Source organism: Schistocerca piceifrons, chromosome 2, assembly GCF_021461385.2.
Source record: "Schistocerca piceifrons isolate TAMUIC-IGC-003096 chromosome 2, iqSchPice1.1, whole genome shotgun sequence".
In the NCBI taxonomy this organism is placed as follows: domain Eukaryota; kingdom Metazoa; phylum Arthropoda; class Insecta; order Orthoptera; family Acrididae; genus Schistocerca; species Schistocerca piceifrons.
The window spans coordinates 78835115-78859149 of NC_060139.1; the positions used below are offsets into that span (position 1 = coordinate 78835115).

At 40.5% G+C, this 24035-nt stretch overlaps 1 pseudogene; it reads right to left on the bottom strand.

Moving 5' to 3' along the window:
- Nucleotides 1-20957: 20957 nt before the first annotated feature.
- On the bottom strand, nt 20958-21075 carry LOC124778073 (annotated as a pseudogene).
- Nucleotides 21076-24035: the final 2960 nt, after the last annotated feature.

Below are 24035 nucleotides of genomic sequence, written 5' to 3' on the forward strand. Positions count from 1 at the left end.
GCTGCCAAGACTCATTAGAGATCTCCTCCCAACATACATAAAATTAAATAATTTTCTTTATACTGTAGACTACTGATGATGTGTAGTATGAACGGGGAAAACGTGTTTGTTAGAAACAAATAAAACATTAAGTGACAAAAGATGAAATTTTCTTATGTAAATGATAAACTAAATTTAACTACAGATGTACTGTGAACCCGTGAGTCTGAGTTATCGAGCAGAGAACTGTAGAACTATCCTTCATAGGTCAGGGGTGCATTACGCAAAGGAAGCAGCTACCTGGGTAACAGACAACTTGTGAAGTGCACAAGGGTTTTTTTTTAAGGCTAGGCGGTAGTCCGCGGTATGCTGATGAACACTTTCCACTCGACACGCAGACAGCGAAATTATACTTCGAATGTCAAAATTTTATCAGTATGTTGTCGAAGCACTCATAACGAAGTTCCCGAATTTACTGCCCTCCAGGGGATTTGTCACGCTCAAATTATTCTCAGGAACTGGAACTGGCTGAAACCCGAAACAGAAACCTCTGAACTATTTCGCGAGTAATGGAACGTATGGAAAGACAGATTAGACGCCATAGTAGGAGAAGTGTTCATTGCAGTCGACAAAAATATTGTCTCTATTGAGGTGAACTTCGAGTGCGACTGTGAAGCTATCTGCCGGCCGGGGTGACCGAGCGGTTCTAGGCGCTACGGTCGCAGGTTCGAATCCTGCCTCGGGCATAGATGCGTGTGATGTCCTTAGGTTAGTTAGGTTTAATTAGTTCTAAGTTCTAGGGGACTGATGACCTCAGAAGTTAAGTCCCATAGTGCTCAGAGCCATTTGAACCATTTTGTGAAGCTATCTGGACGCGTATAACAGGTCTAGGTGAAACCGAGTTAATTGCTGGATGTTTTTACCGGCCACCCAATCCCACGGTGACCATTTTACAGTCATTAAAAGAAAGTCTACTCTCAGTAATGCGGATACACCGAGATCATGCAATGCGAGTTCGAGGCGACTTCAACCTACCGAATATAGACTGGGATGTCTACGGATTCATTGCAGAGCGTAGGTCAGGCAGTCCTGTGAAGTACTTTTGAACATATTTTCTGAAAACTGTCTTGAACAGATAGTTAGGTAACCAACACCAATTGAGATATTTTAGACCTTGTAGCTACAAACAGGCCCGACCTTAGGTCAGTACAGAGACAGCGATTGATGATCATGTCATCATAGTGACAGTGGTTACTGAAGTTAACATGTCAGACAAGAAGACTAGGAGAGCATTTTTTACAGAAAGAGCAAATATGCAGTTGTTAGCATACCATGCAGATGTTAGCATACCACTTAGACAATGAACGGTCATCATTTAGTTCCAGTTTAATAGACGTCCAGGAATTATGGGAAAAGTTTAAATGGATTGTAAATCACGCTCAAGAGAAGTACGTGCCGTGTAAGTGGATTAAGGACGGGAAAGACCCACTGTGGTTTAATAACAAAATTTGGAAAATGCTGAGGAAATAAAGACTGTTGCATTCTCGGTTCAAAAGGGAACACGCAAATTATGATAGGCAGAAGTTATAAGAGATTCGTGCTCTTGTTAAAACTACCACCATCAAACCTTAGAAACAGATGTTGCCAAGAAACCGGGAAGATTCTGTTCCTACCTGAAGTAAGAGGCGAAGAGCCTCTGTAAGTAGGCTGTTTATGTTTTCTCTATCTAAGTAGGCTGTTTATGTTTTCTTATTGGCAACGTTACATAGCGCTCAATATGAAAATCACTGGCTGTGCTGTGTGCAGTCTGTGGCTAGTTTGCATTGTTGTCTGCCATTGTAGTGTTGGGCAGCGGCAGCTGGATGTGAACAGCGCGTAGCGTTGCGCAGTTGGAGGTGAGCCGCCAGCAGTGGTGGATGTGGGGAGAGAGATGGCGGAGTTTTGAAATTTGTCATGAACTGCTATATTTATATATGATGATATCAAGGTAAATACATTGTTTGTTCTCTATTAATATCTTTCATTTGCTAACTATCCCTATCAGTAGTTAGTGCCTTCCATAGTTTGAATCTTTTATTTAGCTGGCAGTAGTGGCGCTCGCTGTATTGCCGTAGCTTGAGCAGCGAAGATTTTTGTGAGGTAAGTGATTTGTGAAAGGTATAGTTGAATGTTAGTCAGGGCCATTCTTTTGTAGGGATTTTTGAAAGTCAGATTGCGTTGCGCTAACAAAATATTGTGTGTCAGGTTAAGCACAGTCATGTATAATTGTTCAAAGGGGAGGTTAAGCACAGTCGTGTATAATTGCTGAAAGGGGACGTTTCATATGTCGTCCCTTAGCCTAGGATACCTCACTAGAATCTTCTGATTTTTTCTTGTAGTTTGTGTAATTAGTGTAGATTTTGTTTATTGCTAGCGCGTAATTGTAGAGAAAATCTGCTTTGTAGTTGCAGACTTTCATTGTTGTACAGTAAAACAGTTGTGGCATGCATGTAGATTTGCACCAAGTATTTCGCAGCTGCAATTAACTAGATATTATTTTCAGTGCTATGTTAATGTGTTCTCTTATTTTTGATCTTCAAATTGTGTTTTTCTGTGTTGTCGTGTGAAATACTGTGACAATAATGGCGTGTGAAAAACGTAACACTAGGCTCCAAAGTAAACTGAGAAATGACAGTGAAAATGAAAGCTGTGTGTTAGCGCCACCGAGTAATGAATTAACTGATGTTCAAAGTAGTAATTTGGTAATTGTGCATAGGGAAATGAAGCGGGCTGCAAACAATGGTGTAGACAGTGAAACAGGTAGTGAACAGGGAAGCATTATCGATCGATCGGTCGGCAACAGCTCGCCTCAGAAATCCGAAATGACAGGACACAATTTCGCAAATACTGTAGATTCAGGTTTTGGGTCATCACCTTTTTCTCAAATAAGTCAAGACACATCTTCTGCTTGTCAAAATGTGAATGTTGCCGGTGCAAATGCACTGCCGAAAAGCGTAGAGAAAAAGATTCCAGACACTAATACATTATTATTGCAATTAATGCAACAAATGGAACAAAATCAGAGACAAATGGGACAAAATCTTAAAAAGTTAGACACAGTGGAACAAAATCTTAAAAAGTTAGACACAATGGAACAACATCAGAGACAAACACAGCAACAGTTAGACACAATGGAACAAAATCTTAAAAAGTTAGACTCATTGGAGCAAACACTTGAACAAACACGTGAAGATTTAACTACTGAGTTACATAACATTGAATCGAAATGTCAAAAAGTCTGTAATGACGTAAAAACGCAAATTTGTGAGCATTTTCAACCTATTTTTTCGCGGCATGAAAATGCATTACAGAATCACGAAGCAGCCATAAAAGAACTGCAAACCATTGTTCATGAAAATCATGAGACCTTGTGGGCTAAAATTGACTCAGTTGCATCTACCGATTCGGTTACGCAACTTGCAAAAACTCAGGAAAACTTAAAGGACACAGTAGATTCGATTTCAACACAAATGGACACTCTGAAACTTGGTTCAGAAAAACACACTGAGGAAATGTGTTCACTATCGGAGAAAGTAGCCGAACTTTCGGATCAGGTCACTAACTTATCTACAAAGGTAGATGATGATCTGAATGACACAAGACCTGTAGCCTTCACTGACACAGAAGAGTATGAACAAATTAGAAAATTCAAACAGAATCAAAATCAAATCAATACACAGTACAAAAGAGAAATCCGGGAAGTACAAGATCAGTTGACGCAGGTAATACAAGAATTACGTATTTCAGAGGACACTCGCGCTCCAATACGGGAAGAGGGACATAGAAATACGGAACAAACACAAAATAATAACACAGGACACTTCGGAAATTATGAAAGAAATTGCCAAGGCGCATTGGATTTTGAGATAGAACCACCGAACAGAATCAGAGAGCTTGTACCTTTCCCAAATACACGTAAACTTCGACACAAAGACATAATTGATTTGGCTCTTAAAAATATAAAATCTGCAGCAGACAAAAGGAGAAAACTACACGGTAAAGCAAATGCAAAGAAACTGTATATTGGTTAGAAAGTTCTCATTAAAGCTCATTCATTGTCACATAAGAAGAAACACTTGAGTCACAAATTCTTTCTAGTTTACAATGGACCATACAGAATCCGACGTATACCACATGATAATTGCGTTGAAGTTGAAACTCTGCGTACTAGGAAGAGTAAAGGTTTACACCACATTTCACATGTAAAACCGTTTATTGAAAGATAATCTGCTTTTTAACTTTGTCTTTGCCATATAACTTTTCACTTTACATTACTAGTATGCTTTGTCAGACTTAGAATCTGTTAATATGCAACAATGTTTGAAGTTAAATATCCAGTCAAGAACCAAGAGAACTTATTTAAACAGAAATTAAGAATGCATTGTTATAGTGAACTGACGACACATCGTTATTGTGTGTGTACATTCTTGTTTGTTAGTGGCACAATTACGTAATGACCATAAGGCTCACATACTTAAAACATATACTGGTACTGCTAATGAGATTTTAATGCAACATTTTGGTTTACTTGAAAATATATTCTGGATTTAAAGTACTTTCTGTGAGATACCAGATGACACAGTGGTTAGTTTATGTGACAACTACACGATTTTATCACGACGCTACTAATGAGTGACAATATACAATGTTGCTTTTGCGGTGTTTCTTTTTTATATCTGCACAGTTTTTCTGTTTTATTCTGGAAAGTAAAACATGTTTTAGTAGTAACTTTTGTAGTATAGCTACAATGAGACAGGGTTTTCCGTAGCACAACAATACATTACAGCACAGTACATTCTTTACCACAACAATAAGCGTAATAACTAAGATATCTATACGCAAAGCATTTCACTTTCGTTTATCATGAGGTAAGTACATTGTCTTCTGCAGAACTTAGCTTTCGGAGGACGATAACTACGACACTTCCACAGAGATTATCTTACAGCAAGACGCATATTTAGCGCTACAGGACACGTATTTGAGTGATTAATTTTGTACTTAAAACATTTATTTTTAAAGATTTTTGAATTACAAAGAAAGTTTTCCGTGATACATTTCATTCCATTGCTGTAATCTGTAACACCTGAGGGTATAATTACAATAATCCTCAGGGGGGTATACGCCTACTTTGTGTACCATGTGTGTGGCAACCACAAGGAACCCTAGCTAATATGGTATTTGCTTATACAACTTTACACATCGGTACCATATTTCTCTAAAACATAGATTACACAGTGATTTGATCATTTAACTGAGAGATAAACATGTTTTTTGCTACGTCAGTGACACATGTTTACGTAATTACACCGTTGGATAACTTCACACTTACGAAATTGTATTTTTTCTGTACTGTGTGAACTCTTCATATTTTTTTCGGAATCATTGTGATACTATGAGAGCTTTGAATGATGTATTTGGTAAGGGAGCATGATTTTAAAGTACGTTTGAGGTAGATGACACTATTGAAATGAGCAGAGAATTTTTTTTAGATTTTGAAATTATTGGAGGAAGCTACGACGATTTTGAGAGTTGACTGAGATGTTATGATATTATTACGACGACGATGTGTACTATGCTGTTGAGATATGTTTATGATCAATAAGATGATGCTACCGTATATGAGGAATAAGAAGTATGTTGGAAACCAAGAATCGTACTTTAAGAGTTATGAAATGTGCGTAAATGCGTGACTGTATCACAATGCTGACGAATATTTTATTTGCACACTTATATTTATAGGATTTTCTTTCTACAGATTTGCAACGCTAATTCTTGACCTGTGAAATATTTTTATGTGAGACTGTCACTGTAGCGGAAACTGGTGTCGTAAATATTTTCGTAAGAAAGTTAAGTGACGACCACCTGCACGTAATGCGTTGTGGGCACGCAGCTGTGTCAAACACCTGGAGAACAAGCCATTAGGGTGTGCCTTTCCGGAAGCACAGGTAGAAAAAAAAAAAGAAAAAAGGCAGGCCTTTATCCTCGCCATTGACATTCCTTTAGAGAAAATATTGCAAATGCGACACTCTCATTACTTCCATTAACCTTGCTATTGACATTCCTTTGTAGAAAGCATCGCAAATATTACACGCTCATTACCTGAAAACATATGATTACTCGTACTTTGTGCTAATTACTGCAATGCTTATGAATTGATGGGAAATATTCGTACATCTGCACACCTGATTATGACAAGTGTCTTTCTATGAGAGTTGAGAGCTACTGACTTACGAAATGCCACATGACTATTGAATGATGTTTTTATGCTTTGGTTTGCGTAATTGCTTATTTCATTTGACATCTGTTTTTCAACTGTGTTGCAGCATTGGTTTCATAAAATAAAATTAAATGCATTTGCTAATGTGAACACTTTCTGTCAACAGATCTATTAAATAATAATGTTGTGATCCACATTCTTCAAAAAAGGAGCATTTGGAAAGGAAAGAACAATAAGAAGGAACTAGTAACGGTAACACATAATTTTCTTTTCAAGTACATGGTAATATTTCTTTTTACGATCAGTTGTTGTGGTGCACCACTTTAATTACTTAGACATTAAGATGTGATTATACATTTCCCTTATCTGCATTGTTATCTTTAGTGTACTATTTTTTCTGCTTGAGCTTTGTCATGCTTAGGTATACGTTAGAGCATTTACTGCTGCTGTTTGCCAGGCATAGTGCTACTGAATTTTAATTTGTGTTACTCTGCTAAGCCAGTTTACTACTGATTTATTTTTTTGTTTGCTGCTCATTGCCTTATATTAGTTGTAATTTATGCTGCTTGCTTTGCCTTTTGTATTTTTTATCATTGCTGTTTGTGTTAATTGATTTGTGCTGCTGCATTGCCTCGTCCCTTAGTTTAGCATCTGAGCTCAGTAGATTTAAGTTAGCTTAAGAGGGGGTAGCCTATAAGAGAATGAGTTGCGATGAATTCGAAGAAATGCACTGAGAGGCTATACGAGAAAAGTACAGAAAGCAGGTATAGCTAGGACTTTTGGAAATAATGAAGAACGAAGGGAGATCTCCGAGAAGTAAAGAAAGTTTTGTTTGCAAAATACTGCAGTAAAACAAAGCCTGTCCTTTCCTTGTATTATTCCGCTATATGTTTGTGTACCCTTGGGTATTTATGTTTTTCCTGTCTTTATGTGTTTAGCTGATGAGAGCTATGTTGTAGAATTTTCTAATACTATGTTATTTACTTTGTAAAGATGTTTAGACATTATTTATTCTGTTTTGTTTTAATGCTCATGTGTAAAGTTGATGTTTCGAAAGTTATTCTGATCTTTTATGTATGTACTCATGTCATAATTCCTGTTACACTGACGTATATGTCTATTTCTATTTGTAAAGCCTGTTTTACTACAAATGTTATCTGTATTGTTATGTTCTTTGATGATGTATTTTGTACCTTTATTGTATTCTTATGTTATAAAATTGTAATTGTCACCATTCATCATATTATTAACTTGTAAGTTACATTTCACTGCACACGTTTCTGTTGGTCATAGTATATGGACAATATGTGAGAAGTTGGGACTGTTAGTGTTTGCACGTGTGTTAATAATTCAGCAAGGGACTGGATAACAGCATTGCTGGTTCTAAGGACAATTCCAAAAACTTTGTGAGTGCACAAGTGGTGGTTATGGACTTGCTATATTATCCGCAAGACGCTTCAATGGTGATTGTGCACCTGCACAGTCACAACAGATGGCTGCTGGCTATCTCTACAAGGACTACAGTGGGTCTGCATCTTTGATGACTCACCAGTACCATTATCTCTACAAGGACTACAGTGGGTCTACATCTTTGATGATCCACCAATACCATTATTTCTACAAGGACTGCAGTGGGTCTGCACCTCTGGTGGCCCACCAATACCACAATCTCTACCAGGACTCCAGTGGGTCTGCTCTGTGATGACCTACCTACCAATATTCTTCAAAACTTCGAATGACTCTGCTGTGGGTTTGCTCCATTGTGGCCCATTACCTGTCAGCATGTCAAGAGTCAGCACTGTCTTTCCGTTGGAAGGACAACACTACTTCTTCAAAACTGCATGGAAATCCACTACTTCTGTGTGCAATTTCTTTTACTAATGAGACTTTGTGAAAAAAAACCTGTAATTACTATTATGATGAATGATCAGGACTATCTTTATGGACTGTGAGAAAATTTTAGCTTTTGACCAACATTGTATCAATAAGTGTGTGCATTTGATTTCTTTGTTATTGTAATTATGAAAAATTTTATCAAATCATTATTGGCCACTGCCCAAAAAAAAATTTGTAAAATTTTTTGTGGGGAGCATGGGGGCTATGTAAGTAGGCTGTTTATGTTTTCTCTATCTAAGTAGGCTGTTTATGTTTTCTTATTGGCAACGTTACATAGCGCTCAATATGAAAATCACTGGCTGTGCTGTGTGCAGTCTGTGGCTAGTTTGCATTGTTGTCTGCCATTGTAGTGTTGGGCAGCGGCAGCTGGATGTGAACAGCGCGTAGCGTTGCGCAGTTGGAGGTGAGCCGCCAGCAGTGGTGGATGTGGGGAGAGAGATGGCGGAGTTTTGAAATTTGTCATGAACTGCTATATTTATATATGATGATATCAAGGTAAATACATTGTTTGTTCTCTATTAATATCTTTCATTTGCTAACTATCCCTATCAGTAGTTAGTGCCTTCCATAGTTTGAATCTTTTATTTAGCTGGCAGTAGTGGCGCTCGCTGTATTGCCGTAGCTTGAGCAGCGAAGATTTTTGTGAGGTAAGTGATTTGTGAAAGGTATAGTTGAATGTTAGTCAGGGCCATTCTTTTGTAGGGATTTTTGAAAGTCAGATTGCGTTGCGCTAACAAAATATTGTGTTTCAGGTTAAGCACAGTCATGTATAATTGTTCAAAGGGGAGGTTAAGCACAGTCATGTAGAATTGTTCTAAAGGGGACGTTTCACCTCATTCAGCTGTAGGTCATAATATGGTGTATCAGACTTTAAGCAGAGAAACTTAATGTAGGTCGGTACCAAAGAGAGTAGGAAGAAGAGAGTTTTGGTGCTACATAGTAGTCATGGGAGGAGTGTAGTTCAGATGATACAGGAGTAATTAGGGACAGTGTACCTGGTCACAAGTATGATAAATGACATAGGGAATTTGTGCAAACGTTTTGGAAAAGAGGATCAGGTTATCATAGTTGGTGGATCAAGGAACAGCCTGGATAAGAACAGTAATTACAGCATTAGAGGTGACTTGGATGAAATAGGCGTAGCAACTACACACACAAATGTGAGTTTTGTGGAGGTCCTGCAGCGCCATGATCAGCCCTGGGTGAGCCACATGAACACTGAGTTGAGCAGGCTGCTGCTGACTGAAACGAAATCTCTTATGAGTGCAGTTCCAGCTGCTACAATTGGGAGATTGGAATATATTAGACATGTATTTACTATCAAAAACAGTCTTGGTCACAAATTATTTATTCCGGTGATTGGTATTGACCACAACTGTGGTCATCTTTAGACCAATGAGCAAGAACCTCCTTCTGGTTGTAAATCACTACCACCAGAAGGAGGTTCTTGCTCATTGGTCTGATGATGACCACAGTTGTGGCCGTAACCGGTCACCAGAATAAATAATTTGTGATCAAGACTGTTTTTGATACTAAATATTAGTAATAACATTGATCACTGATTGCTCCCACAATATGTTCAAAAGTAATAAATACTAGACATGGCCTACACCTGAATAGGAGAGGGAGGGATAGGTTGGCTGAGCTTCTTGCATACAATATACGGGGACCACCATCATATATACCAAGATTCCTGTGGTTATTGATATCAGAGGATCATCTTGTTTAGGTTAGAATCAGGATTCAAATGGCTCTGAGTACTATGGGACTTAACATCTGAGGTCACCAGTCCCCTAGAACTTAGAACTACTTAAACCTAACCTAAGGACATCACACACATCCATGCTCGAGGCAGGATTCGAACTTGTGACCGTAGCGGTCGCGCGGTTCCAGACTGAAGTGCCTAGAACCGCTCGGCCACACCGGCCGGCAATCAGGATTCAGGTACCCTGTTTTGAAAGAAGTGAAAATAACAGAAGAGCCCCACGAAATGCTTAATAATGCACAGAAAAGTAAGGTCAACTTATTTCATCAAAATATTAAGGGCTTGAGTAATAAGGTAGAAGTGCTCCTTGTCTGTTTGGAAAATTTAGAGAGCTCTGAAAAAATAGACATCCTGTGCCTGTCTGAGCTCAAGATAACCACAGGGTTAGAAAAGTTATGCATTAAGGATTACACTATTGCAGCTTACTCATGCAGAAATAACGTGGGAAAAGGACACAGAACACAAATTCAGAAATATTGAGGCAAGTATATTTTGTAGTAATCCGCACTTAGAGATGTGTGCTTGTGGATTAATTCTGAAAAATAGTTCAGTTTTAATTGTAAGTGTATATAGATCCCCAAAGGGAAATTTAACTATTTGTGAGGAATCTGGATTCCTTATTGTGTTATATGTTAGGCACTAGCAAGTAGTTAATACCCTGCAGTGACTTCAATTTAGATTTTCTAAGGAATTCTTATAGAAGAAAAGATCTGGAAATTTAATTCAGATTCTACAATTTGATCTCCATAGTTAATTTTCCAGCATGTGTAGATAAAAGACTGTAAGACCCTAACTGATAATGATTTCTTTGATGAAGCTCAAAGTAGGAAAATAACTGTTTACCCAGTAACCAATGGTCTCTCTGATCACAATGCACAGTCAATCAGGATAAATAATATACCGCCTTACAGTATGGATGCTCCTCAGTGGAAATAAGCTAGAATATTTAATGAATCAAAGACAGACGCTTTTAAGAATAGTTTACAGGAGATGACAGGGGTTGTAATTTATATTGAGCCAAATGTTAACATAAAATTAAATCTATTCTATGATAAATTTATATCATTGTTTGAAAACAGCTTTTTGTATAAGCTAATCAGCAAGGACACTAAACAGCCATGTAAAAAACCATGGGTCACAAGAGGGACTAAAGCATCTCGTGAAAGGAAAAGGGAAATGTATCTTATGGTAAGAACAAGTAGAGATCCTGCAGTAGTTGCACACTACAAAAAATACTCAAGGAACTTGCACACAACGTCAGAAATCAGTACTTCCGACAACAGACTTGGAGCTACGTGGAATGTAGTGAAACGAGAGACAGGACAACCAAATATAGAAAGGGCAACACCACTATTGAAGGGAATGGAAGGGCTATAAATGATGAGCCACAGGTACCAAATGCATGTAATAATTATTTCTTAAATGTAGCAGAAAGCGTAGGGACAAACAATTCAAGAGCAAAATCACAGCAGTATGTTAAAAATGCAACTTTCATAAAATACAATCATACGAATGTATCAAGAAAAAATGGTTCAAATGGCTCTGAGCACTATGGGACTTAACATCTGAGGTCATCAGTCCCCTAGAACTTAGAACTACTTAAACCTAACTAAACTAAGGACATCACACACATCCATGCCCAAGGCAGGATTCGAACCTGCAACCGTAGCAGTTGCGCGGTTCCAGACTGTAGCGCCTAGAACCGCTCGGCCACTCCGGCCGGCCGTATCAAGAACTTATCCTTCTGAAACTAAGAAAATTAACGTTCTCCCTAAAATAAAAGTTCATCTGGTTTTGATGATGTTTCAAATAGGGTCTAAAAATCAGTTCCCATTTCTTGTCAGAAATGTGTAATTCATCACTAACTCAAGACATTTTTTCAGAGAGAGCGAATTATGCCATTGTTAAACCCCTCTTTAATAAAGGCGATAAGAGATATTTCAATAACTGCTGACATCATTCTACAAAATTTATGAAAAGATCATGTATTCTAGAATAGTATCTTAGCGACAATAGTGTCCTGAGCAAATCATAGTATGGGTTTCAGAAGTGTTGCTCTACTGAGAATGCCATTTACACATTCACTCATCAGATTTTACAAGCATTAAATAATAAAATAGCACCGATAGGTATTTCCTGTGAACCCTCTAAGGCATTTGACTATGTGTGTCGCAGTATTCTCTTAGATAAAGTGACGTTTGAATGGATTGATGGTACAGCCAAACAATAGATAATATCATATCCAACCGAAAGAATGTAGAAAGCTGTAGCTAGTAATTCAAGCAGGGACATAATCCTGACTTTGGGGGGGGGGGGGGGAATCACGTATTGTCTTCCCAAAGGTTCAATCTTAGGTCCACTACTATTCCTCATATACGTAAATGATCTTCTGTCTAGTATACAACAAGCAGAATTAGTTCTTTTTGCAGATAGCACTAGTATTGTAATCAGTCCAAGCATACTTACAAAGAAGAAGTGCTAAGTAAAGTTCTTAAAAGTGTCATTACTGGTTTTCTGCGAATGGTCTCACCCCCAGTTAGAAAAGATGGTTCAAATGGCTCTGAGCACTATGGGACTAAACATCTGAGATCATCAGTCCCCTAGAACTTAGAACTACTTAAACCTAACTAACCTAAGGACATCACACACATCCATGCCCGAGGCAGGATTCGGATCTGCGACTGTAACAGTCGCGCGGTTCCAGACTGTAGCGTCTAGAACCGCTCGGCCACCCCGGCCGGCGTTAGAAGAGACACATGTTCAGTTCTGCGCGTCTGGAAGTACTACACCAATGATAAGTGTAGCACATGGTGAGGAAATAATAAATAGGTGGAAACTTCAGAATTATTAGGAGTCCATAGTAATGTGAATTTAAATTGTAAAAAAACACCTTTTGGAACTCCTAAAACAACTTAGTGCAGCAACATCTGCGCTTAGAATTATTGCAAATCTTGCAGTAAGTTGACATATTTTGCGTATTTTCATTCAATAATGTCATAAGGAAATATGTTCCGGGTAACTCATCTTTAAGAAAGAAAGTCTTCATTGCGCGAAAACATGTTGTAAGAAAGATATGTGGTGCTCACCCACTATCATCTTGTAGACATCTGTTCAAGGAATCGGGCGTTCTGACTGCTGCTTCATCGTGTAATTATTGTCTCTTGAGTTTGTTGTAAATAATTCACTACAGTTCAAGAGGAACGACGAGGTACATAACTACAATACCAAAAGGAAAAAAGACATTGAGGTTGTCTTCAGCACAAAAAGGGTGCACAATGCTGCAACAAAAATTTTTGAACAATTACCCAATAATATAACTTGTCTGACAGACGGCAAATAAGATCTGATATCAAACTGAGAAAATTTCTGCTTGACAACTCCTTCTATTCCATAGAACAATTTCTATTACATAAAGTGTAAAATTTTTCTTTTTGTAAAAGAAAAAGACCACACTTAGAAATGTTCAGAATGTAAGCGTATGTATGAATTCATTTGCGACGTGAACGTAAAATAACTCGTTCCATATCAATACGATCTACCATGAGAAATGATCCAAGGAACATGTAACTAACTAACTAACATAAAATCGCAAAGCAGGTCGAAGACTTCTATCCAGTCACTCCTTGCCCAGTCTGGTGCGGGGATAGAAGATAGCAAACGGAAAGCTGAAGTTCTAAATTTCGCAATTAAGAAATTGTTCACGCCGGAGGATTGTACAAACATGCCGTCGTTTGATCGTTGCACAGACTACCGTTAGGAATACGTAGCAATAAGCACCTCTGATTTAGAGAAACAACTGAAACAGTTGAGAATGAATAAGTTGCCAAGTACGGATAGAAACACAGTTCGGTTTTACAAAGAGTACACTGCTGCATTGGCCCCTTAAGTATTCCGCATTTGTCGCGAATTTCTCGTCCAGAGTAAAAACTGGAAAAAAGCGCAGGTGCCTTTTGTACATAAGAAGGGTTAAAGAACGGGCCCGCAAAACTGCAAACCAATATGCTTAACATCGGTCTGCTGCCGAATTCTTAGACACATTCTCAGTTTGAGTACGGTATCATAAATGGTTCAAATGGCTCTAAGCACTATGGGACTTACTTAAACCTAACTAACCTAAGGACATCACACACATCCATGCCCGAGGCAGGATTCTTGACTGAATCGCCCAGAACCACTCGGCCACAGCGGCCAGCCCCGAGTATCATACGAGGTGTATTCAAGTTCTAAGGCCTCCGATTTTTTTTCTCCGGACTGGAAGGAGATAGAAACATGCGCATTGTTTTAAAATGAGGCCGCGTTCATTGTCAATACGTCCCAGAGATTGCAGCACCGTACGGCAAATGGCGACGTTTTCCTTACTTGAACAGCGTGCAATCATTCCTTTTCTGAATTTGCGTGGTGTGAAACCAATTGAAATTCATCGACAGTTGGAGGAGACATGTGGTGATGGAGTTATTGATGTGTCGAAAGTGCGTTCGTGGGTACGACAGTTTAATGAAGGCAGAACACTTGTGTGACAACAAACCGAAACAACCTCGGGCTCGCACAAGCCGGTCTGACGACATGATCGAGAAAGTGGAGAGAATTGTTTTGGGGGATCGCCGAATGACTGTTGAACAGATCGCCTCCAGAGTTGGCATTTCTGTGGGTTCTGTGCACACAATCCTGCATGACGACCTGAAAATGCGAAAAGTGTCATCCAGGTGGGTACCACGAATGCTGACGGACGACCACATGGCTGCCCGTGTGGCATGTTGCCAAGCAATTTTGACGTGCAACGACAGCACGAATGGGACTTTCTTTTCGTCGGTTGTGACAATGGATGAGACGTGGATGCCATTTTTCAATCCAGAAACAAAGCGCCAGTCAGCTCAATGGAAGCACACAGATTCACCGCCACCAAAAAAATTTCGGGTAACCGCCAGTGCTGAAAAAATGATGGTGTCCATGTTCTGGGACAGCGAAGGCGTAATCCTTACCCATTGCGTTCCAAAGGGCACTACGGTAATAGGTCCTTCCTGCACTGCCACAAAAACGTCCGGGAAGGGCTGCGCGTGTGCTGTTTCACCAAGACAACGCACCCGCACATCGAGCTAACGTTACGCAACAGTTTCTTCGTGATAACAACTTTGAAGTGATTCCTCATGCTCCCTACTCACCTGACCTGGCTCCTAGTGACTTCTGGCTTTTTCCAACAATGAAAGACACTCTCCGTGGCCGCACATTCACCAGCCGTGGTGCTATTGCCTCAGCGATTTTCCAGTGGTCAAAACAGACTCCTAAAGAAGCCTTCGCCGCTGCCATGGAATCATGGCGTCAGCGTTGTGAAAAATGTGTACGTCTGCAGGGCGATTACGTCGAGAAGTAACGCCAGTTTCATCGATGTCGGGTGAGTAGTTAATTAGAAAAAAAATCGGAGGCCTTAGAACTTGAATGCACCTCGTAAATTTCCTGGAAACGATAAAGATTTTGTCGACAAATGAGCCCGGATTTAGAAAGCGTCGCTCCAGCGAAACTCAGCTCGTCCTCTTCTCGCACGATATACAGCGGACCATGGATGAACGGCAACAATATTCCTAGTTTTCCTAAAAGCGTTTGACACTGTGTCCCATTGCAAAGTTTTAATGAAGGAATGAGCATAGTAGGTTTCTAGATATGTGAGTGGCTCGAGGACCTTTTAAGTAATAGAACCAAGTGCGTTGTCCTCGCCGGGTAGTGTTCATCAGAGAAGGGGTATCGTCCCGAGGTCTCCAGGGAAATGTGATAGGACCGCTGTTTTTCCGTATATACATAAATGATATGACGGACAAGGTGAGCAGCAACCTGCTGAGAATGCTGTGGTGCAGGGAAAGGTGTGGTCGTTGACTGACTGTAGGAGGGTATGTAGAAAAGTGAAAGTTCATGCAGATCAATAGGGACAACAACCCTGTAGTGTCAGAACACAATATCCGTAATGTGCTGATTGACACAGTCACGTTGTTTAAATATCTGGGCGCAGCATTGCAAATCGACATGAAATGAAACGAGCATGTGAGGTTTGTGGGAGGGAAGGAGAGTGGTCGTCGTCAATTTATTTGGAGAATTTTAGGAAATTATGGGTTATCTGTAAAGAAGACCGCATTAGAACACTAGTGCGACCCATTCACGAGTGCTGCTCGAGTGTTTGGATCCCCCACCAGGTGGGTTAAAGGAAAACACTGAAGCAATTCAGAGGGGGGCTGTTGGATTTGTGACCGGTAAGTTCGATCAAAGCGCAAGTGTTGCGGAGATGCTTTGCGAACTCGAATGGAGATCCCTGGAGGGTTGGCGATGTTCTTTTCGCGGAACACTGTTGAGAAACCTTAGAGAATAGGCATTTGAAGCTGACTGCAGAACGATTCTACTGCCGCCAAAGTACTTTTCGCGTAAGAACCACAAAGATAAGAGAAATTTGGGCTCTTACGGAGACAGTCATTTATCCGTCGCTCTATTTGCGAGTGGAACAGGGAAGGAAATGACTAATAGTAGTACAATGTAACCTCCGCCATGCCCCGTACTGTGGCTTGCGGAGTATGAATACAGATATACTTTTGTATTGCACTCTTCTACAGGGCGCATTTTGTATGTACTTATAGAACACCAGGGAAGCGTACAGGCCAGGTTTCAGCTGTGAAGTGTGCACCAGGTAATCTCACAATTGTGTCAGCAGCGAGATGAAAAATACGAGGGTTGGAACTTTAATAGTGGCAACTATTCATTTTTGGAACACAACCTACGACCAGCTTAGATACAGAAGTGATGCAGGACCTGACCATCATTTTGCAGGACAATGCTCAAGCACGTACAGTGCAAGCTGTTACTGATTTGTTTGACTGATGGGGCTGCTAAGTGCTATACCACCTACTGCACTCCCCTGACTTAAGCCCTAGTAAGTTCTACTCGATTTCTAAACTGAAGGAAACACTTCACGGCATTCGCTTCAGAACTGCTACAAATTCGTCGGGCAATAGACCGCGCCTCTCGAACTGTCAACACAACCGGCACATCTAAGAGTATCCTACAACTTCCACATCGCTGGCAACGGTTTACATATTTTTGCTGGTGACTGCTTTGAAGGTCAGTAAAACTTTGAAACACGTATCTATTTTGTACGAGGTGTAAATAAATAGTTGCCACTATTAAAGTCCCAACCCTCGTATATGGGGACACAAAGTTTGATTGCTACTGAAAGTTGGTGTAGCAATTAATGTAAGCATGATTAGACTGATTTAGGAAAGAAATGATAGGAAGAAGGAGTCAACTCACTCAGAAGAGCTATGAAAAGAAAATGAGAGATAAAATAGCAGCTGGAATAGGAAGAAAGATAAGCGAAATACGATACAGATCTGCTAATTTGTTACCAGATATTAAGCAGTTTTGTAGCCCATTCGAATTTGTCTCACCAGTAATGTTGTCGATAATATGCACGTACAATTAGGAACCTAAGAGTGTAATCCGTTCATAATAGACACTTAATTACATAGACACCGGTAAAAGATCGTCAGCACCGAGTCCCTTATTGAGAGATTCAGACAAGATATCTATACTGTGCAGAAAAGTGGCAATTGACTATAAATAATGAAGTGTGAAATTATCCTCATGAATACTAAAGGAAAACCGCTAAATTTTGGTTACACGATAATCACACAAATCTAATGACTGTAAATTGAACTACATACGTAGGGATTACAATTACTGGAACGATCACATAGATAATGTTGTGAGTAAAGCAAACCAAAGACCGCCGTTTATTGGCAGTACTCTTCGAAAGCGCAACAGTTCTACTAAAGAGACTGCGTACACTACTCTTGTCCGCCCTCTTCTTGAGTACTGCTGTGTTGTTTGGAATCCGTGCCAGAAGGGCTGACGAAGGACAGGACACCGGAAGAGTTCAAAGAAGGACAGTTCGGTTTGTACTGTCGTGAAACAATCGAGAGAGCGGAACAGACATGATACGTGAATTGGGGTGCAATCATTAAAACAGAGACTTTTTTGTCGCGGCAGGATCTTATCGTGAAATATGAGTCACTAAGTTCTTCCTCCAATTGTGAAAATATTCTGTTGACGACCGAACACATATGGAGAAACGAACATCATAATAATATACGAAAAAACAGGAGTCGCACATAAAGAATTAAGTGCTCGTCTTTCCCGCGCGATTTTTGAGAAGTGGAACGGTAGAGAAATAGCTTGAAGGTAGTTCGATGAAGCCTCTGCTAGTCAATTGTGAATTGCAGAGTAATCATGTAGTTGCAGATGTAGAGCGAGAAAAAAATCACAACGCCAAGAAGGGGTCGTGCGACATAAACGATAGTCAATAGGCGTTGTCGTTGTCGTCAAATAAATTTGATCAAATCTAGGGCCTCGCTGTAGATTTGATCATAAAAGTCGCTTATCTTCTGTTCACTGCAATGTGACAGTTACCACGTGAAGCGCTAGCATCGCTGCAGCATTCTGTCATCTGTACTGTGTTTATAATCAAGGCTGGTAAATACAATTGGTGCGTACTGACAACTACAAAATGAATAGAGATGTATGAAGCTGATGACGCGCTTTACAGTGTGAGTCACCCTGAATAAAAAAATAGATTAAGAAGATTGGAGACCTAACCTAACCTCACATAACTCTCTCCTGTAGCAAGGAATCGGAGTGTTGCAGTGAGCTTGGCTTCTGCAGATATAGCAGCTCTTAAGCGAGTATGGTGCTTTGTCATATGAGGACACACTCACTGAGCAGATACTGAAATGTATGCTCATCCATTCTTAAGTAATTTATGTACGACTTGACGTCCTCCACTACAAGCTCACGTAACAAGTTTTGTTGAATGCTTTTATCGTCTTGTCGTAAAACAAACGGTTTCACCCAGGTATGTTTCCTTTTTTCCCCCCGCTTCTCTTCCACATGTGCACGCAGTGCAATTGTGGTACATGCAACTGCTGCGGTTACCGGTAATAAGTTGTTGTTGTCAGCCATCTTGACGAAAAATATGATAACAGTGTAATACCTATTTTTAGCGCCACGTCAAAGATCTTTGTCAAATAAATTTGACGAATATTTGATCAAATCATTGACAAAGAAATTTGATATAGTAGTACTGGCCTTACATTACTCTGTGACTTGCAATGTTAATCGCCTAAATATGTTACCCAAATTTCTTTACATTATTTTTTGGTGTTGCGATTTTTTTTTCCGTCCGTGTATATACAGCAGTCACAACCGTGCAGAAAACATTAGGTAGTAAATTATGTGATGTGTTTGCGCGAAGATTGTGTAAAGCAGAGAAAAAACAACCAGTGTGAGGGAAAAAAAACCAGAACGTTGTTAAGCTATGTTCGAATGAGATAGGACTTTAAACACGAAGAGATCTTAGAATGAAATCTCACAAGTGTTGGTGCTGTCCACAATGGACGATCTACGTATCAGCAAATAAAGTTAGGGGTAAATTTACCAACTACTTTGTTGATGAAGATAGACTTGAACATGCGGCTCGTGTGATACGAACAAAAGTATAGTTGTTAACAATAAAGTGCTATATTCCAAAATGCTCGCCTTTTATATACTTCATGTCAACGTGCGCTCATTAACTTGAGTATCAGATATCTGAACGCGCGAATCGAAAACGCTGGTCAGATTTCCGTCATCTGAACTTAACCTGATGACGTGCTTGCTAATGAAGCAACCATAGTTCTAATGTTTTCTGAAAATTTCTTCTGAGAAAATCCCAGAACAGTTATAGAGTCATATTTTCATGCAGAAGCTGTAACCGAAGCGATCCTTGTCATTTTCTATCGGAAGATGAAAAGCTGCGAATTTGCGCTGCCGATAACAATTTCTGTGCTAATTCCAAACTCAACATCAGGGTGTCGAATTTTTCTGACGTAAAGGGAACGATAACCTGTTATAAATAAAATGGTGTGACAAACAAAGGTGGTGGCATCTGGCAATGAAATGACCGCACAGAGAAATAGAAACAGCTGAAACCGTGTATCTATCTGATTCCTCCAACTCTCTACTCCTTCCCTTTCTAACCAATGTTGTATACCTACACTGAGGTGACAAAAGTCATGGGCTACCTCCTAAAACCGTCCAAATGGTTCTAATGGCTCTGAGCACTATGGGACTTAACATCTGGGGTCATCAGTCCCCTAGAACTTAGAACTACTTAAACCTATCTAACCTAACGACATCACACACATCCATGCCCGAGGCAGGATTCGAACCTGCGACCGTAGCAGCAGCGCGGTTCCGGATTGAGGCGTCTAGAACCGCTCGGCCACAGGGGCTGGCCCTAAAACCGTAGCGGAGCTCCTTTTGCCTAGTGTAGTGCAACAACTCGACGTGGCATAGACTCAAGAAGTCGTTGGAAGTCCTCTGCTTGAAGAATTGAACCATGCTGCCTCTATGATCGTCCATAATTGCGAAAGTGTTGGCGGTGCAGGATTTTGTGTAGGAACTCACCTTTCGATTACGTCTCATGTCGAGCGATCTGGGTGATCAAATCATTCATTTGAATTATCCAGAATGTTCTTCAAACTAATTGCAAACAATTGTGGCCCGGTAGCATGACGCGTTGTCACCCATAAATATTCCATCGCTGTTTGGGAACATGAAATCAATGAATGATTCCAAATAGTCTCCAAGTAGTCGAATACAGCCATTTACATTCAATGATCGGTTCTGTTGGACCAGAGTACTCAGTCCATTCCATGTCAACACAGCCCACACCATTACAGAACCAACACCAGATTGCACAGTGCCTTGTTGAGAACATGGAGGTCTGCGCCACATTCTAACCCTACCATCAGCCCTTAAATTAAAACTAAAAAAAAACTAAACTCCTCCGGAACAGGCCATGAAGGCCCAGCGGTAACGACCGGGCGCCGTGTCATCCTCAGCCCACAGGCGTCACTGGATGCGGATATGGAGGGGCATGTGGTCAGCACACCGCTCTCCCGGCCGTATGACAGTTTCCGAGACCGGAGCCGCTACTTTTCAGTCAAGTAGCTCCTCATTTTGCCTCACTAGGGCTGAGTGCACCTCGCTTGCCAACAGCGCTCAGCACACCGGATGGTCACCCATCCAAGTGCTAATCCAGCCCGACAGCACTTAACTTCGGTGATCTGACGGGAACCGGTGTTACCACTGTGCCAAGGCTGTGGGCCACCAACAGCCTTTACCAACTGAAGTCGGGACACGTCTGACCAGGCCACGGTCTTCCATTCGTCTTGGGTGCAAACGACATGATCACAAGCTCTGGAGAGGCACTGCAGGCGATGTCGCCCTGTTAACAAAGGCACTCGCGTCGGTCGTCTGCTGCCGTAGCCCACATTAAAACCACATTTCGGCGCACTGTCCAAACGGATACGTACGACATACGTCCCACATTTATTTCTGCTGCTATTTCACAATGTTGCTTGTCTGTTAACACTGACAACTCTACGCAAACGACTCTGCCCTCGGTCGTTAAGTGTAGACCGTTGGCCACTGCGTTGTCCGTGGTGAGAGGTAATGCCCGAAATTTTGTATTTTCGGCACACTCATGACATCTACATCTACATCTACATCTATACTCCGCAAGCCACCCAATGGTGTGTGGCGGAGGACACTTTGCGTACCACTGTCATTACCTCCCTTTCCTGTTGCAGTCGCGTATGGTTCGCGGGAAGAACGACTACCGGAAAGCCTCCGTGCGCGCTCGAATCTCTCTAATTTTACATTCGTGATCTCCTCGGGAGGTATAAGTAGGGGGAAGCAATATATTCGATACCTCATCCAGAAACGCACCCTCTCGAAACCTGGACAGCAAGCTACACCGCGATGCAGAGCGCCTCTTTTGCAGAGTCTGCCACTTGAGTTTGATAAACATCTCCGTAACGCTATCACGCTTACCAAATAACCCTGTGACGAAACGCGCCGCTCTTTTTTGGATCTTCTCTATTTCCTCCGTCAACTCGATCTGGTACGGATCCCACACTGATGAGCAATACTCAAGTATAGGTCGAACGAGTGTTTTGTAAGCCACCTCCTTTGTTGATGAAATACATTTTCTAAGGACTCTCCAAATGAATATCAACCTGGTACCCGCCTTACCAACAATTGATTTTATATGATCATTCCACTTCAAATCGTTCCGCACGCATACTCCCAGATATTTTACAGAAGTAACCGCTACCAGTGTTTGTTCCGGTATCATATAATCATACAATAAAGGATCCTTCTTTCTATGTATTCGCAATACATTACATTTGTCTATGTTAAGGGTCAGTTGCCACTCCCTGCACCAAGTGCCTATCCGCTGCAGATCTTCCTGCATTTCGCTACAATTTTCTAATGCTGCAACTTCTCTGTATACTACAGCATCATCCGCGAAAAGCCGCATGGAACTTCCGACACTATCTACTAGGTCATTTATATATATTGTGAAAAGCAATGGTCCCGTAACACTCCCCTGTGGCACTCCAGAGGTTACTTTAACGTCTGTAGACGTCTCTCCATTGAGAAGAACATGCTGTGTTCTGTTTGCTAAAAGCTCTTCAATCCAGCCACACAGCTCTTCTGACACTCCATAGGCTCTTACTTTGTTTATCAGGCGACAGTGCGGAACTGTATCAAACGCCTTCCGGAAGTCAAGGAAAATGGCATCTACCTGGGAGCCTGTATCTAATATTTTCTGGGTCTCATGAACAAATAAAGCGAGTTGGGTCTCACACGATCGCTGTTTCCGGAATCCATGTTGATTCCCACAGAGTAGATTCTGGGTTTCCAGAAACGACATGATACGTGAGCAAAAAACATGTTCTAAAATTCTACAACAGATCGACGTCAGAGATATAGGTCTATAGTTTTGCGCATCTGCTCGACGACCCTTCTTGAAGACTGGGACTACCTGTGCTCTATTCCAATCATTTGGAACCTTCCGTTCCTCTAGACTTGCGGTACACGGCTGTTAGAAGGGGGGCAAGTTCTTTCGCGTACTCTGTGTAGAATCGAATTGGTATCTTGTCAGGTCCAGTGGACTTTCCTCTGTTGAGTGATTCCAGTTGCTTTTCTATTCCTTGGACACTTATTTCGATGTCAGCCATTTTTTCGTTCGTGCGAGGATTTAGAGAAGGAATTGCAGTGCGGTCTTCCTCTGTGAAACTGCTTTGGAAAAAGGTGTTTAGTATTTCAGCTTTACGCGTGTCATCCTCTGTTTCAATGCCATCATCATCCCGGAGTGTCTGGACAATGTGGATCTCGGAACACTGTATTCTCTAACGATTTTCGTGATGGAACGTCCCATGCAGCTCGCTCCAACTACCATTCCGCGTTGAGAGTCTGTCAATTTCCGTTGTTCTGCCATAATCACGGTGGAAACCTTTTCACCTGAATACAAACGACATCTCCGTCAATGCATTGCCCTTTTATATCTAGTATACGAAATACTACCGCTATATACGATATAATATATATGTGCATATCGCTATACAGTGACTTCAGAACTTTTTTATTTATTTATCTCTTGTTCCGATGATCCATGTTGTGACACTATCACAGGATATGGAACGTGTCAATTTTACAAGCTTTTGGCCAGAATTTATGGTAATGCATAAAACAAAACAAAAACAGTAAACAGTAACTTAGGCCCTACTAAAAAAAAAAAATACATTTTAGAGATAGATAGAGGTTACAAAACAAAAACAGTAAACAGTAACTTAGGTCCCACTACAATAAATACATTTTAGAGATAGATAAAGATTACAAAATAATAAGTGTTACAGAGAAATAAATACTGCATAATATATGTTAACAATAAAAATATTCGGTATTACAAATACAAATTTGGGCATACATTTGCAATTTACAATACAAGAAATGTTAAACACAGTAGTTCAGGAAGTCTTCTATTGTATATAATGATCCTTGCAATAGGAACTGCCTTAAGGTTTTTTTAAACAAGAGATCACCATCTACCAAACACTTAATTCTTGAACGGAGGGCATTAAAAATCTTACAGCCACTGAAATGGACTCCTTTCTGCACCATTCTTAAATTTGGCTGTTCATAGTGGATATCATGTTTCCTTCTAGTATTGCGACTGTGATATGCACTATTCAGCTTAAAGATGGATTTTTTCTTTCC